Source organism: Chiloscyllium punctatum, chromosome 46, assembly GCF_047496795.1.
Source record: "Chiloscyllium punctatum isolate Juve2018m chromosome 46, sChiPun1.3, whole genome shotgun sequence".
Classification (NCBI taxonomy): domain Eukaryota; kingdom Metazoa; phylum Chordata; class Chondrichthyes; order Orectolobiformes; family Hemiscylliidae; genus Chiloscyllium; species Chiloscyllium punctatum.
Genome location: NC_092784.1, coordinates 31,702,509 through 31,721,152, shown reverse-complemented (window position 1 = coordinate 31,721,152; position 18,644 = coordinate 31,702,509).

Below are 18,644 nucleotides of genomic sequence, written 5' to 3'. Positions count from 1 at the left end.
TTAGTAAAATATCCCACACAGACATAAATATCACAGAGTGTATGGAAAGTGTTAGCAATCAAACTTCAAGCACACTGGACAAACGAATGACAACGTGAAGAGGAAGGGTTAATACCGGACTGACATCGTTATATCTGAATGTATGCAGTGGAAGGAATTGAGTAAATGAGCTTGTGGCGCAGATCAGAATTGGCAGGTATGACCTGGCGGGCATCACGGAGACATGGCTGCAATGGTATCAGGATTGGGAGCTGAATATTCAAGGCTATACATTTTATTGTAAAGATAGGCAGGTGGGCAGAGGAGATGGGGTTGCTTTATTGGTAAGAAATAAAACTAAATCAATAGTAAGAAATTAAGTAGGCTCAGATGATGGGGATTCTGTGTGGGTAGAATTGAGGTATCGAAATGTGAAAAAAAAACATAATTGGAGTCTTATACAGGCCTCAAAACAGTAGTCAGGAGCTGGGACACAAGATACACCAGAAGAGAGAAAACATGTGTACGAAAGGCAAAGTTAGAGTGATCATGGGGATATTAAAAAGAAAGGTTGTTGAGAGTGAGGAAAGACTCAGCCAGTTGGAGGATGGTGGTGGTGTTTGGGTGCAGTTCCGACCTTTGTTCCAGGAAGAAGCAGAGATTGCTGAGACCATCCTAATGGGTGTGGGGGTGGGTAGGGTGTTGGTGGATGTGTAATGGGATGGTACGTCCATGGGAAAGAGGAGGTGGTTGGAACCAGCAATATGGAAATTCTAAATTGGTGTAAAGTGCCAGATGAATCACGGATGCACGTGGGCAGGGACTGGACCAGGATGGATTACTCACTAAAAGTAGGAAGAGATGACTTGTTTGCAGCAGGTGCAGACTGAAGCAATGTGTCTGCCTGGGCTATCCTGTTTGTGGATGTCTGGAGGAGATGGAAACGACCTGTGCTATCAGAGGGCCATCAGCTTGGTGCCATCGGCTGGTGTTTGAGAGGGCAGTGTGGAGTCAGTGGATCACCAGGAGAAATTAGCTCAGTTATTGCATTTGATGCAATGGCCTGATGTGCCATGGTGGGGATTATGGTCTAAGAAAAGACTTGTTATATGGTTTTTTTTCTATCACATGATTCTTGTTCAGATTGTTCAGCTTTTCTGAGTTTCTATATCTCCATCAAGTGCAGACGGCATGTATTTTCTTGCCAAGCGTGGCGCCTCAACATTTCTTGAACATTTATTTTACAGTATGTGCAACAATGGGCGTTTGTTCTAATAATTTGCTTCCAATTCAAGGAAAACGTGGGAATATGATTTTGAACTCCATGTCCATTACGGGCAATTTAATTGAATCATTATCCTCATCACAATGACTCTTACAAACAAACAATGAATGAATCCGTAAATTCTGCAGTTTGCTTTTAGCTCTGACGATTTTTGGGAATGTTACAAAGGACATACTTCAGTGTCACGGAAAGTACAAATGTTCCAGTGCAAGTTGTCAAATCCTGGGTCATCCTAAATTATTCACAAGTTTTATAAATAAAACTTGCAGAGGTGGCAGAGCGTCCGTAAAAGGAGAGTTCAGCTCTGTGTTTAAAATGCTATTCCTGGCTCCCTCATAAAAGACCTTAACTACATCACTCAGTAAATTCCCCAAAAATAATAAAAGCATGAGACTGTTCCACTATTTCCATCGCTGTGAGCATCATGTGGTGAGGAATACAATCTCCAAGGTTACACAGCCTCCTGGCTTGAATCAACATCATTGTCCCTTCACTGTCACTTGTTCATAATCCTGTGGCTCTCGTTGAAACATATCAGTTAGTGTCCCTGTACTACGAGGATCATGGGGGTTCACCACCATATTCTGAACGGAAATTAGACATAGGCAATAAATGCTGGTCTTGCTAACGGAATTCACCTTACAAGAATAACTGACAGGAATCTGCTCTATTAAAGGCATCAATTCTAACCTATCTGATTTCTAACGCAGTTTTACTGAGGCTTTTACTTTGACCTAAGCATCTGACCTTTCTATAATTCCATGAACCTTCCACGAGTGCTTTCGCAGTGCTAATTAATAATCACATTTATAAGTTGTGCTCATCATTCAGAAAGGGAGAGCCTTTGTGCGCTTGGGAACGCTTTCATTATTTTTTTAGATTAGATTAGATTAGATTACTTACAGTGTGGAAACAGGCCCTTCGGCCCAACAAGTCCACACCGCCCCGCCGAAGCGTAACCCACCCATACCCCTACATCTACCCCTTACCTAACACTACAGGCAATTTAGCATGGCCAATTCACCTGACCTGCACATCTTTGGACTGTGGGAGGAAACTGGAGCACCCGGAGGAAACCCACGCAGACACGGGGAGAACGTGCAAACTCCACACAGTCAGTCGCCTGAGGCGGGAATTGAACCCGGGTCTCCGGCGCTGCGAGACAGCAGTGCTAACCACTGTGCCACCGTGCCGCCCACTATTTGTCAGTATCTAAAGGCAACAGCAACGAAGAATCTAAGATCAGGAGTAAGTGACTGGACAACTTGAACCAAGTCTGCCATGTGATAAGATCATAGATGATCTGATTGTGGACAGAAACACACATTCCTGCTATGACCTACAACCTTAATTCATAATTCATAGCCGATAAACTGTCTGCCTGCGTCTGAAGAATATTCAATGTCTTACCTTCCATCAACTTCTGGAAGGGAAGTTACCACCTACGCAAAACCCTTTGAGATGGTTCAAACCATCACCAACTCCTTCACTGGGATATTCTCCAGTTTCCAGGAGTCCATCCATTTCTGGAAATCTCTTGCACAAATTGAAATATTGTTTCAGCATTCAACTTGTATAGACTGCTCAGAATATTATGGGTTTAAACGAGATCATGCGTCATTTGCCTAAACTCCAACTGATCCAAGTCCAGTCTGACAAAGTTTCCTCCAAAGATAAATGCTCCTCACAGGAATCAGTTGAGTGAATCTTCTCTGGACAGATTTTCATGTCATTGGGCCCTCAGCTCTCCTGAATTGGTCTCACCATACCCTGCAAAGCCGTCGGAAATCTTCCCTACTCCTGAATGTATTCTCTTTCAAAAGATTTGAAAATTTATATTGCCTCTCTATGATTTGCTCGCAACGTTTTTTTTGGGATCCACGTGCATGATTTCTCTGTGCCTCAGCTTTGCAAAATCTCCATTGGATTAATGCACTGTTTTTCCATTCAAACCACCAATCTATTCAAACACATTTTTCCTACTATGCCACATATACCAATATATCATTCATTTGACCAATTCGAACTCTCTATAATATTATGAAGTTGAGGTCAAAATCCATCTGAAAATTAAAAGCAATGCTACTCAGTGAAGATTTTCTCGCCTTTTAATATGGTTAGGGAGTGTGACATCTGATGGAACCCACCTCCTTTTTGACACACAGTTGTTATGAAGGAGTGGTCCAATGAAATGGAATCCTTTCATGCACTCTGTAATTGACAAATAGCATTTGCCTGTCCAGGGGTGACACCATGGCTCAGGGGCAAGTACTGCTGCCTCACAGCGCCAGAAACCCAGGTTCAATTCCAGCCTCGGGCAACTGTCTATGTAGAGTTATCACATTCTACTTGTGCCTGCGTGGGTTTCAAACACGTACTCCTGTTTCCTCTCACAATCCAGAGATGTGCAGGTAACTTGAATTGGGCATGCTAAATTGCCCGTAGTGTTCACGGATGTATAAGTTAGTCAGGAGTAAACATAGTCAATATGGGAGTGCAATGCATCTGAGTGGTTTACTCTTTGGAGGGTCAGTGTGGTCCTTGTTTGTCTGAAGGGCCTGTTTCCCTACTCTAGGTATTCTGTGATTCTAACTTTAACAGTGAAGACATCACTAAGAAACTGAACAATCACTCTGTAACGAATTAATTATTATGGAATAAAACAAGATTTTCCTGATATGCGGTTTCACTAATGCGGATTCCACTTATAAATCCATTATTAGTAAGAACAAAATTAAAACTTTGTTCCTCAAAGTTCAAAGAGAATGGACTCACTTGAAATTTCTGCATCTTATTCCCTCGTCTTTCTCTGTCTGAAATGCCTTCTCAGTTGTTTTCTGTTTTCAAGAATATTTGCTCAGCGTGTTGTGTGCTTTTATTGATGGATAGAGCGTTTTTGGCAGAGCATGTGAGACTCCAATATTTCTTTCACGGATGAAACTTCCCAGTCATTATTTTATCAGATCGCAGTTGACTCTCCCCATCTGTCTAATTGCCTCTCTGTTATATAAACCTCCTTGACACAAGAAATTTTTCTTATATGATTGGTTTTATATTGCTAACACTAAAATGGATCCTTAATCTCCAAGTGCTGGCAGCATGTGAACTTTTGCCTGGTTAACAAATGCTGCTTGGGCCTGATAACTGAACGGGTTTGATCCATTCTTTCAATTTGGGCACCTGCAAACTGCTTACCCACAGACATTCGTTCTTCTGTTTAATCACGGAAAAATACCTTACCTTTTCCAAGGTCATCATGGTTTTGCCCAAAATTCCCTGGCTGTTCTCTGGGACAACACTACTATTCTAGAACAAACCAAACAGAGAACAGCCAGGGAATTCCTCGAGGCATGGCACTCATCATCAGATTCTAACAACAAACACATGGACCTGGACCCAAAATACTGGCCACGACAGCGGACAGCTGGAACTGACAGCAGGACGCGGCAGAGACAAATCACAATAAATGCCGGAGGAAACAACACAGAAGCGCTTCACGGGAGGCTCCCAAACACTGAGGATGTCACCTAGACAGGGAACGAAACATCTGCAACATAAATTCCCAGCTTGGCGATTGGAACCACAACAACCCAGATACAGCTAGCTGTTTGACCAAATATTACATTTTTAATTTTTCCAGTACTCTGTGCGCTTGTTGAACCCTTGTCCAGCCTTTCAACTCTCTTGACGGTATAGTACACTTAAACATTCATAACACTGTCCACTCTATCTAACCCTCTGATTATCATATATAGATTATCTTATATGGAGATTTCAAACACCTATCAACCTTCTTCTCTCGAACGAAAAAAGCGTCAACTACCTCAGACGTTCCTTACAAGTCCTTCCCTCCAAATCCAATTCCTGAAGCAGGGATTACGCCCGAAACGTCGATTCTCCGGCTCCTTGGATGCTGCCTGACCTGCTCCGCTTTTCCAGCAACATATTTTAAGCTTCCCTCCAAATCAGGCAACATCCTCGTAAATCTCTTTTAAACCCTTTCCAAACCCTCCACGTCCTTCCTGTAATGAATTAAGCAGAAATTTATGCAGTCCTCCAAATGCGGCCACACCGGAGTTTTGTGCACCTGCAGTATGATCGTACATTGATGTGGGTCTGGCGTCACATATCGGTCAGACCAGCTAAGGATGGCAATTTCCTTCCCCATAGGACATTAGTGAAACAGGTGAGCTTCTCCTGACAATCTATTCATGATCAATATCAGTTTGTTCTTCCCAAATTTGAATTCAAATTCCACCATCTGCCATGGCAGGATTCGAACTCAGCTCCCCAGAACATTACCAGGGTCTCTCGATGAATGGTTCTGCTATAATGCACTTATTTACCCAACCCCCGGAACGTGATTAACGTGTGCAGTATGATATGCCCTAGGTTTTGCCCTCATGCTGTCATTGACTTCCTTGTCTAGTTTACCTTTAGTTTACCTTTAACAAAACTATGCTGACTCTGTGTGATGTTTTTCTAAATGCCCTGCAGATCTTTCCTTAATAACAGACTCTTACAGATTCCCAGGAATAATGTTGAGGCGAAATGGTTCCTTCTTTCAGTCTCACTCCTTTTTTGAAGACAGGCGCCACATTGGAGGGTCTCCAGTTTCACTGGAACAATCTTTTAAACCAGTGAGTTATGGAATATTTCATACAGAGCCACCAGCCACTCTGTGACAACTTATTTCAAAACCAGCTATAAATTACTTATGATCTGTTTACCTTTGGTCTTATCTGTTCCTTTTTTTAGATACAGTTCAAGAACTTACTTCCTATTATCATTTTGTTTAAGTCATTGAAATATTTACAGCACCTTCACCTGTGAGGAACGATGTAAAATACTGGTGGAAATTACCTGTCTGTGCGCTGTTGCCTGTTCCCCAAATGTCCTCAATAAAACTTTCCTGACTTTCTTTCTACCAAATATCACACACACCTCTTGAACTATTCTTATATAAATGGAAAAGCTCGTGCTGCTTGTTTTTACATTTCTTGCCAATTTGTTTACATCACGTCTTTTCTTTCCTTTACTTTGCTTTCTATATTCATACAGTTTTATCGCGCACAAACGCAATCTTTGGTCCAACTTGTTCCTGTCAGCCACGTTTTTCAATAGAAACTTGACCAATCTGCTTGCATTTGACCCATATGCCTCAAAACGTCTTTGTCCAAATTTCTTTTAAGTGTTGGAGCTATATTTGCATCTGCCAGTCTTCCTCTGGCAGCTCATTCCATAAACATCACCCTCTGTGTAAAAACGTTCGCTCTTCCTCCCTTTTAAAACTGCCCTCTTAGACTATGCACTCTATAATTTAATTTTCCTATCCTGTGGAAAAGATCTTGACTTTTCATCCTACCCATACCTCCCATGATTTTATAAATTTATACAATTTCACCCGTCTATCTCCTAAACCCCATCTGATACTAACTTCAAGAACAAGCATTTAAAAAGAAGCACTGCAAATTTGAAACAATATTAAAAGCGACTGGCAAACAGCAGTCAGTCAAAACTTCATTCTGTTATTTGTTTTGTCTTTATGTTACAATACTAAGGCAGCATGAAAGTTTTACGAGTGCCAATAAGACGTCAAGCACCTGTGTTCCTTTGTCTGATGGCGGTGATGATCTCTACAATGAAAATGTATCTCTGGCCAGATCTATATATTACCACATGTTCAACATGTCCCTCTTGGCCTCCCTATGACCTTGTGAGGTTGTGTCTTCTTTATCTTTCCCCCAGTCACATCTTAATTTAAACTCGTGTTATATCATTTTCTGGTTCACCACTGTTAAAAGCCTGTTTATCTGTTCTCACACCCTCTTTTTTCTGTCACCTATATCCCACCTCTGCCAAGAGACTAAATTCCCCATTTTCCAATCGTTTTCAGTTCTGATGAAGTGTTACACTGGGCTTGAAACGCTAACTATTTTTCTCTATCTCTGCAAATGCTGCCAGACCTGCTGAGTTTCTCCAGAAATGAATAGGCAGTGAACAAATTTTCAATTAAACAAATAACTATGGATACTAGAAATAAAAACACAAATATTTCTGGAAAAACTGCGAAGAGTCACTGGATCCGAAAGATGAACTCTCCTTTCAAGCGTCAAGATTCAGCCAGACCTGCTTAGTTTCTTCTGCAATTTCTTTTTTTGAACAAGTTCCAAAGGCATGCATCAAATCTGCTCAAATGCACTGGCCAGCACGGAGCGCGGTACATTGGGAAGTAAGCGATAATGCAAAGTGCACAAGTTCATTGGTTCTGAAACGACATAAGGCTGGCCTCACTGCCACAACAGTCGTTTGAATCATCGTCAGGGAGAAAAAATACAGAGGACAAAACATTCACTTCAAACTCAGAAGATTGTATTACTGGAAAGAAAAAAATTCAGATGATTGTGTTAAAGTATCTGATTAATGCAAAAAATTGCAGCTGTGACATCAGGGAGCGGCCCTCATCAGAATGAAAATATGAAACTGGATATGCTCGTACATCAGAAGCCAGGTTATGTCACTGAGAACAGGGCTGATGGGTGAATGGGTCTCGGTATGAACTGGTGGAAAATCAGTCGACTTGATTTGCAGATATTGCAGCTCATCTTGTGATGCTGTAGATCTCAGCAGCAGTCGCAGCAGAATTGCATTCAATCATAATCCATTTCTTTTTTTCCCCCAGGAAAATCCATCAGTCTACCATTATCATCAAGCCGTGAGATGGTTCAGTGACGAGTGTAGGTGAACATACCAGAAACAGAACCATGTGCATCTAAACCTGATGACAACCCATTGAAGCTACCGCACTTGACTGGTTACATTCCAAACAGCAGAACTACCATCTGATGGGGGGGGGGGGGAATTCAGTCCAAGGCTAACAGATAAGATCGAAGCTCTGCATTCTTCCCTCATTCAGTCATCAATGTCGATGGACTATCAAACAACTTACTCGAGGAAAGGACTCCACAAATATCCTCATCCTAAAGAACGGAACAGCCCTGAACAAGAGTGTACCAGCCAAGGATGCTGTATCTGCACTATCCTCAGCCAGAAGTGTTGAGTTGATAATCCACCCCACCCTCCTCATGATGTTCACAGCTTCAAAGATGCCAGTCTTCAACCAAATTGATTCGCTGCACGTGACATGTAGAAACAGCTGAACACAGTAGATATGACAAAGGCAATGGGCTCTGGCCCCATTCCTGTAATAGGACTGAAGACATGTGCTGCACAACAAGCCGTGCCCCAGGTGAAGCTGTTTCATTCCAGCTCCAACTCTGACATCTGTCGAGCCACATGGAAAGTTACTCAGGTATATCCATAGAGTCATGGAGTCATTGAGATGTACAGCATGGTAACAGACCCTTCGGTCTAACCTGTCCATGCCAGCCAGATATCCCAACCTACTCTAGTCCCATCTGCTTGCCCGGCCCATATTCCTCCAAACCCTTCCTATTCAGAAACCCATCCAAATGCCTCTACAATGTTGCAATTGTACCAGCTTCCACCACATCATCTGGCACCTCACTCCATACACGTACCACCCTCTGCATGAAAAAGTTGGCCCTTAGGTCTCTTTTTATCGTTGTCCTCCACCCTTCAGGCTCTCTGCCTATATTCCTGATGAAGGGCCTTTGCCTGAAACGTCGATTTTGCTGCTCCTCGGATGCTGGCTGAAGTGTTGTGCGTTTCCAGCACCACTCTAATCTAATCTCTGGTGTCCAGTATCTGCAGTCCTTGTTTTTACCCTCTCACCCTAAACCTATGCCCTCTAGTTCTGAACTCCACGATCCCAGAAAAAAAATACTTTGTCCATTTATCCTATCCATGCCCCTCATAATTTTGTAAACCTCTATAAGGTCACCCCTCAGCCTCCAGAGAAAACAGCCCCATCCTGTTTCGCCTCTCCCTATAGCTCAAATCGTCCAACCCTGGCAGCATCACTGTGAATCTTTTCTGAACCCTTTCAAGTTTCACAACATCTTTCCGATAGGAAGGAGAACAGAATTGCACGCAATATTCCAACAGTGGCATACCCAATGTCCTGTACAGCTACATAGTCTGTCCCATAACAAGGCAATGATTCCATTCTGACCATTTACTACGCCCTCACTCCCATTGCGATAGTCACATTGGTGGGAGTTCTTGTTGAAAGAGCTATCAAGCAACACAGAAATAACCTGCTCAGTGTGGTTTCCAATAGGTCCCCACGTGAAGATGGTGCGTTGTGAAAATGTCACTGGATTACTAATCCAGACCAGGCTAATGGTTTGGCAGCTGGTGGAAGTTAATAATAATTAATGAAATATCAAGATGTAAAATCTGGCGTCAGTAACAGTAACCTTAAAGCCAATGTCGATTGTAAACACCAGTTTGCTTCCCCAATATACTTTCAAGAAGTGAATCTCCCGTGCTTTCCTGGTCTGGGCTAAAAGTGACAACAGACACACAGGCGTGTGATAAACTCTTCAATGGTCTCGGAAACAGCCAAGACCCTCAATTGTATCAAACTGCTCCGAGGTCTTAAAGGATAATCCCGGACAGAACACCCAGCACCAGTGCCGGCATTGGAAAAGGGAATTGAAAACACAGTTCTGTCACCATGCAGTGATCTCCTTCCTTACATCTGAGAGCTTGTGACAACATTTACTGAGCTTTCCCACAGACTGCACGTAAACATTGGGAAAGGCAGAGGTCTTTAGACATATTGAGCCTTCACCATTCTAGTTCATGGAGAAAACCTCCTCAATGCAGTTTTCCCCACACAAGGTTCATATCCCTCAGTATGTTTAAACATCGGGACATATAAAATAAAAACTAGTGTAGTCCCTTCGGCCCTCCATTTTGCTCCTCCATTAAATATACAGGCAGTTCTCTAATAATGGGTGCTTCTTAAACACAACTTGGCTTCAACACATTCATGAATTGTGCACCTTTCTCTATAAAACAAGCTCCCGTTCACCGTGACATGATTCAATCCCTCAGCTTCAGGCTGAGGCTGAACAGCAAAACCCAGCCTCAGGGTCCTCTGTCCGCAAAATGCACCCTCAATGTGTTCAGCTAAACCAGGAATGTAATCCGCTCTGCACGTCTTGAAACTTAGCCTGAAACTGGGAATTGTTAGTGAGGTCTGAGAAGATTTGTAGCTCAGGTTAAGATTATGGATGTATTAACCTTCCAGCTCAGCGAGCAAACCTACATCCAGAACTGGGAATTGTAGTCGACATCTAGAAGAAACTTTCTTTCAAACCAGGGCAAGAATCTCGGGACGGCAGAGTGGCTCAGTGGTTAGCACCAGGGACCCGGTTTCAATTTCCACATTGGGTTAATTTATGTATGGACTTGCACATTCTCCCTGTGTCTGCATGGGTTTCGTCCAGGTGCTCCAGTTTCCTCCCACAGTCCAAATATGTGCTCGTCAGGTGAATTGGCCATGCTAAATTGGCTATATTGTTCGGTGTGTTAGTCAGGGTTGGGGAATGGGTCTGTGTGGGTTACTCTTCAGAGGGTGGTGTGGACTTGTTTTGCTGAAGGGCATCTTTCCTTACTGTCGGGAATCTACTGCAACTGGAATCCCGCAGTACTGTCATGTGGTCAGTCCGTTCACGTGCTTTCTGGTGAAGAGCTTGGTGAAAGGTACAGTGCTGTATTCAGTAACTGTAGTTTGAAAGTGGTACATTTAAAGCAATATGACATTACAATATATGGTTTAAAAATTTACATAGACTGTGCTGTTGTTTGTGTCAGGCAGACAAATTTTTAGGTATTGATTTTTCCTGATATTATTGGATCTTCGCCCCTTACCCACTTTTTCCCATAGCCCCCTTAATTTATATTGCACCTCTTTCTATAATAGTATTCCACAGGATCACAGCTGCCGCGTTATCAGAGAACAACCTGTAATGATTGCTGATCTTTTATCACCACACCATATTCCAGCTCTCTTCCCATCTCCGTCGTATCTAACAATCATCATTTATATTCAGTGCCTTGTCTTCCACAGCCTGATCTGGGAGAGAATTCCTCAGGTTCACCAGTCTCTGAGAGTAGACATTTATTCTCATCTCAATGCAGTGTGATCTGCCTGTATGTAATACTTTGGGCTCTTGTTTTAGACGTCCCAGACTGGGGATTCATCATCCCTGCTTCCATGCTGTCTCCCCCATCAGAGTTTAATATATTTCACTCATTTTCCTACAGCTCATGGAATAGAGGTCCAGTCACCCCAAACTCTGCTCCCTCAACAAGCCTGTCATCCCAGAGATCAGTCTGGTCATCCTTCACTGCTCTCCCTCAATGTCAGATTTGTCCTTTATTAGGTAAGGAGACCAAAACTGCACACAATACTGCACAATGTTCGAGATGGGGTCTCAACAAGGCCCTGTACAGCGACAGTAAGACGCCCTTAGTCCTGGACTCAAATTCCCCTGAAATGATGGTCAACGCACCACTATTTTAGGCGGCACGGTGGCACAGTGGTTAGCACTGCTGCCTCCCAGCGCCAGAGACCTGGGTTCAATTCCCACCTCAGGCGACTGTCTGTGTGGAGTTTGCACATTCTCCCCGTGTCTGCGTGGGTTTCCTCCGGGTGCTCTGGTTTCCTCCCACAGTCCAAAGATGTGCAGGCCAGGTGAATTGGCCATTCTAAATTACCCATAGTGTTAGGTAGGGGTATGGGTGGGTTGCGCTTCGGCGGGGCAGTGTGGACTTGTTGGGCCGAAGGGCCTGTTTCCACACTGTAAGTAATCTAATCTTCTGAACTACTTTCACCGTCCATAATCAAACAATCACAGAAGCATTTACGCTGTACTGTCAAAAAAAGCAGTATGATCTCCATTAGTCCCACTTTCTTACATGAGGTCTGTAGCCATAAATATTATGTTACTTCAAGTACGTTTCAATGGTTTTGAGATTATCCATCACAATTCTCCTCTCAGGAAGTTTAATCCTGCCTCCAATGCCCTCTGGGTGAAAAAACAATCCTCGTATCTTCTCTAAACCTCAACCCCTTCACTTTAAAAGTATTCTCCCTTGTTCTTGCCCCTTTGACTAAAAGAAGCAGCTGCTGCATAGCCACCCTGTCCATGCCCCTCGTAGTCTTATCTGTCTGAATCAAGTCCCCCTCAGCCTTCTCTGCTCCAGTGTAAACAACTCGAGCTTATCCAGCCTCTCTCCGTAGCTGATATTCTCCATCCCAGGGAACATTCTAGCGAATCTCCACTGCACCCCCTCCAGTGTGACTCCCAGAACTCCACACAGTATTCCACCTGTGGCCGAATCAAAATTTTGTATAACTCTTACAACCTATGCCAAATAATTAAACACTATGCCGACAGTCGCACGTAACTTCTGAACTAACCGATTACCCTGCTCAGTGACATTCAGGGAGGTGTGGAGAAGCCTCTGAGATTCCGAGTGTGCTACCACTCATTGAGTACTCCCCTGTCTGGTTCCTTCTTCTAAAATGCATCACCTCATAGTTATCAAGCTTACATTCCATCTGCCATTGCTCTACCCATCTGATCATTCCATCTGTATCTTCCTGTAACATAAAACCTTTCTCCTCACTGCCAACCACCCGGAAAATCTTTGTGCTTTGGCAGGAGACAGAGAATACTGGTAGAAAGCAGTTTGTGTGATTGGAGACCAGTCTCCCTTGGCATATCACAGGGACCAGTGCTGTGTCCCTTATTATTTGTAGTATTTACAAATGATGTAGATGCGAGTGTGGAGGGAGGGTGGGGTGATGAGTGTGTGCAGCAGAAGCTGGAATCTGTACTGAAACCAACACATGCTGGAGATCACAGTGATCACAGTGACTCAGACATCATCCATGGAGAGAGGGCACATTGTCTTTATCCTGATTCCCTTCAAAGCAAGGTAAACTTAAGTTAATCTTCCCTCATTTGCGTATGTTCCTCCCAATACAATTTGTTTTATTGTTGTAGGGCTAACTTACTGCATGGGCTCTTTAAAAATCCTCCTGATATCCAACCATACCCTATCTTCTTGTTCTCCATTGTTTATATCGGCAGGGTACATCTTCAAGCAAAAGGTTTGGAAATGTTGCCTTCCCTTTCAGAAATATAGTATCATTCTCTAGACGTTTGCTATACCTTTCCAACTGTCCAATATCGCATTCTTTATCATAAATTCAGACAGATTCCCCACTGTGAACAATACGTTAAGTGGCCTGTTGTTCACCATTCTCCCTCTTCTTCACTTTGTAAATCCTTTGTAAATCCTTCCAAATTGAATCCGGAAAATTACAATGATTCCCAACGCAATTATTATGTCCATTTCTGCTTTCCCTGAAATTCTGGTGTGAAGTACATTTGGTCTGTCAGACTTATCAATGCTCAATCCAGCTATGTTTTCAAACTGTCACTGATGTGAATGATTTTAGTCTTTAGTTGCACAAGTCCCATGGCCACTTGGTATTTCTGGGAGATTTTCTGGACCTTCCTCCGTGAAGACAGATATAATGTAAATGTTTAGTTTCCCTATCATTTTTCTGTTCTCCACAATAAATTATCCTTTCTACATATTCACTCTTCCACCTTAGACCTTGCTTTTATTTTCCTTTCAAATATTAATAGAGGTTTATGCTCAGTATTTTTGTTTCGGGTTAGTTTGTATTGCTATTCTCTTAAAAATTTACTTATCAATTTATCAGTCCCCTTTTGTTGCGTCCACAATTTCAATGACTCCACAACATATGACCCTTCTCTAATGCACTTTCTTCGATCTAATGCAATTTTAACTTCTTTTGTTCACCATCGTTGATTCACCTTTCACTTTTGCGATTTATGCCTTGGACCAATATATGTATATTGAAGACCTTACAGTGCTTCTGTAAATAACAGACATTCCCTGTCTTTCATTAAGTCTCTATAATGTAATTTTCAAATTCACTAATGCCAAGTTTATTCTCATATCTTAATGGCTTGCATGATTCAGGTATATGCCGGTAACATAAGAAAAAAAAACTGCTTGTATTTAGACGTCATGTAAAATTCAATATATCAAGATCACTATTCCACAAAGCTCCTCTGCAAGTCTTCGATTTGCTCTTCTGATCACACAACACCAGTTCGAAAATTGACTGATGAACAGCTCGGTGCTCAACAAACTACTAAAGCAACCCGGCTCATATACACTCAACATTACCATTCACTTGGGTAAACACTGGTTAGATGTAACTTGAAGCTGTCCATTAGTACTGCAGTACCCACAAATCTGTATGTCTAATTTCCTGTTTTATAACATGCCCAGCATTTGTATTGCAGCCTTCACTTTGATATATAACTCTCATGAATGTTTGCTTCACCTTGCTGTTTCTAAAATCCACCTCACCAGATTCTGTGGGATCTCAGTGACGTGGGCTGTGGCGAGGGTAATAGCAGATACAGGCAAGATGTTTGGCGAGGCATATTTCAACATGGTTATTATCTCACCACATCTTACCCGTTCTTCGCAAGCGTCATTGTGAGATTTTCTCCAGATCTCCCGCTATGCTGGTGGAGTAGAGAAGGACAATGATCTTTCAGCAATGCTGTGTATTCCCCAGACAAGTGAGACTGCTCTAACCTGGGGGGGAACCTTATAGTAGGCTGGTAAAGTGTTGCTGCTGCTGTACAGCATCTTAGTGAGATCACATCTGGAGTAGTGCACACAGATTTAAACTCCTCACTGAGGAAAGGATGTTGGAATGAACTCAAAGATTGTTCCCTCAGCTGATTTCTGCAACGTAGGTGTTAATCATAAAGTTCCTGCAGCGCGGAAACAGTCTATTTGACCCATCCACTCCACACTGATCCTCCGAAGACCATCCCATCTTATCCCACCACCCACCCCAACCAATCTTGCAACCTGGCATTTTTCATGACTGAGCGACAGGAGATGGACATTGAGTTCTTGTGAGGCTTGGTCAGGAACAGGTGAAGGACAGGCAAGTGTATCGAGACTACAGTGTAAGAATACGAGGAGGACATTCAGCCCAGCGAGTGTGTAAAGCAGGAACAGAATGAGTCCAATCAGATATTAATACCTCTTACACAGCAATTGGAGCAGATCTTTTACAGCCTTGTGCCTGTTACACAGGAATTGTGAAAGGAAACATAGAGTTTATAGAAAGGGACGGACTTCGTATAATCAGCTTCACTGGGGTATGAAAAGTATTGAGAAAACTTTTTGGATTGAAGACAAATTATTAGAATCCGTTAAGAAGGAATTAATACCAGGAGATTTCCAAAGTCAAGCCACAATCCAGCACAGTCAACATAGTTTTATGAAGGATAAATCATGTTTGAATGATTTGACTAACTTTATTTAAATAAAACGTAACAAGCAAAGTGGATAATGGGGAACATATAGATGTATTATATCTTGTCTGCCAGACATCAGTGCATAACCTGCCTCACAAAAGATTAATATGTAAGGCAAGAACACATGGGTTTAGGAACAATTTACTTGCTAGGGGAGAGTGTTAGCTAACCAGTAAAAGCCATGATATAGAGCCGCTGGTTTTGGACTGGGTTGGACATGATCAAAAATTAAACGACAACACGTTAGAGTCCAATGGGTTTATTTATAAACACAATGTTTCATTGCTCTGCTCCTTCATCAGGTGTAAGAGAGAGAAAGACCTTAAACACAGAAATTTTCAGAAAGGATCAAAGGATTATACAACTTATGCACATGAATTGCACACTCCGAAGATGGCTCTTAAATGCTTTATCAGTTAAAATGGAGGTGCAAGTTTGATTGATTAATAGGCAAATCGCAGAATTTATTTCAAGTCATTACCTGGAGATTCCTTCAGGAAAATGAAATAACACTTGCGGTCAGACAATGTATTCTAAGATAGAGACCTTGTTCGGACACTGTGTCTTCATCTGGAGTCAGACTGGTTTTATTTACAAAGTAGGTGTTTGTAAAATATCACATTGACTGACTGTCTTCAAATTGCATGTATTTGGAACAAAATAAAATGTACCACCAAATGCAAATGGGCAAATGCAAATTCACCCTGCAGATTTATATGTGCGTACATGTGTGTGTGTGGGCGTATGTGTGAGTGAGGGAAACAGTCTGTGTGAAGGGGAGATACAGACACTGCATATGTGAGAGAGAGTGAGGTGGAATGTGTGTGTCAGTGCGGGAGGGAAAGAGAGAGGCTGTGTGTGCATGCGTGTGTAACAGAGTGGAGTGCGTGTGTGGAATGTGAGAGAGGGGGAGTGTGAGTGTGTGTGAGAAGCTGATCAGAAGAGTGGTGTATCAGTGTATGTAACGGGGAGAGTGTGAGGGTGTGCTTGTCCAGGCGAAACCACAAACACATACAGCAGATCCATTTCCCCACACACACTCACTCCGTGGTTTCAGAGCTTCCCCTCTCTGCAGCCTCTGCTCCATTTGTTGTTCATGTCACAGACCCAGATGGTGTGGAGTACATTTGGGAAAATTAACAAACAGTGAAATTCACAACTAATCTTGGAGGAACTGTAGGGCGAAGTTCACAGCACATAATGAAATAAGTTAATTGTTGTTTTAAGTCTGTCCAAGAGAAAGGCTGCAGCAGTGAGTCTCGTGGATTTTTTCTTGATTATATGTTTTTGGAGATAAGTCTCTTGATTAAATTTAAAATATAAGGCATAGCTATTAATTTAACCAGGGTCAGTGTTTGTAGACGAATAAGACGGTACTATTTTCTGGATCGAAAGATTGTGAAGAAGCAAAAATGGCCTTTGCAGTGATATGTGCTTCCTGTCAGATGTGGGTGTTTAAAGAGAGTTTAAGGGTTACCGCGAATTATATCTGCCATAAATGCTGTTGGATGCGACTCTTATCAGATCGAGTGGATCGGTTGGAGAGATATATAAGCGATGAAGAATTCACATAAGCAACAGCATGTGATGGATGGCAGTGAAAGGAAGGGTGGGGGGAGACTCAGATACAGTCACGAGCCTATCCCTAACCCTAACCCTAAACCTAACCCTAACCCTAACCCTATCGCAGGTGAGAGCAAGAGGCCAAAAATGTATTTTGAAACTTATACTGTTGACTGTCGTAATGTAATGAGCGACAGTTTAATACAAATGCTGATGCTCCCCCCAGCAATTTCATGTGGAATTTCGTAACTAACCAAATTCTGAATAATGACTCACTAGATCCGAAATATTAACTCTGATTTTTCTCCACCGATCCACAACTAGGTCTACTGAGCTTCACAGCAGTTTTGTTTCAGATTTCCATTATCCATAATTCTTTCTTTTACATTAATCTGCATAGAATTTGATATGCTTAAGGTTCTTGTCACATCTCGTTATCTTGTTTCCTGTTCTTGAAACTAGCTAGAAATTCGAACATCCTGTCAAATTATCAGAATACATAAACGTACAATACTGCACTGGAAACTGAACCCGGGCCATGGCAGTGAAAATGCAAAATCCACACCACTTGACCACCAGGCTATGCTTATATTATTCCTTTATAACAGTGCTTTTGCCTTTTCATCTGTTATCATTTATGCCAATAATCAGTCTCGTCCTGTCATCTTGTTTCAGCAGCATGGTAAACGGGAATTCATCTTATTGTGTCATTGCATATCATCAAAAAAATCATCTGTTCTACTCCAAGTTTACAGCGTTTAACCTGTTGTTTTGTGCGCTCCATCGTTTCAAATGTTCATTTCAATCGTTTTCCATGTAACATTTTACTCTCAAATGACACAACGACTAGGGGTCAAGTTTGATTTGATGAACGTGTATATCATCCCCTTGGGGAACGTATCCTCATTGTTCATATAGCAGGAGACGTTCAGACAGATACTTCGAGAGGGATAGAGATCTCACAATTATAACTTCTCCCTGTGCTTCAGAGTAAGTCCCCATCCCCTGCCGTTACAGGAGATTATAAACAGAGTGATTCGAGGGTACATCAGTGGCAGATAAAAGTGACGTGACACCCATTGGAATAAGTTACAGTACATGGAAAAATTCATGAATTCTGGTGAACTAGGAAGGTCAGATAAAATGAAATATCTTTGCCTACTTCCCTAAAACACATTAGTGGTGGCAGGTCAGGTTAATCACGCACCGAGAAAGGTATACAGGGCACTTGTCTTACTCAGGCAAGGCATATCTGATTCGAGCAGGTAGGTATTTTGGAGCTGTGCAGGAGTTTTGCCAAGCCTCAACTGGAACATTATGTGCAGTTCTCGTCACCACAAAAGTAGAAGAACGGGATGGTATGGAGTGAGTGCAGATAAATTTCACCAGGGTATTGCCTGGAAAGGACTGAGTACACAAAGAAGAGAGAATCATTAAGCTTATGTTGCTTTCTTTGGAACAGGCATTTGAAGGTGGGGGTGATCTGACAG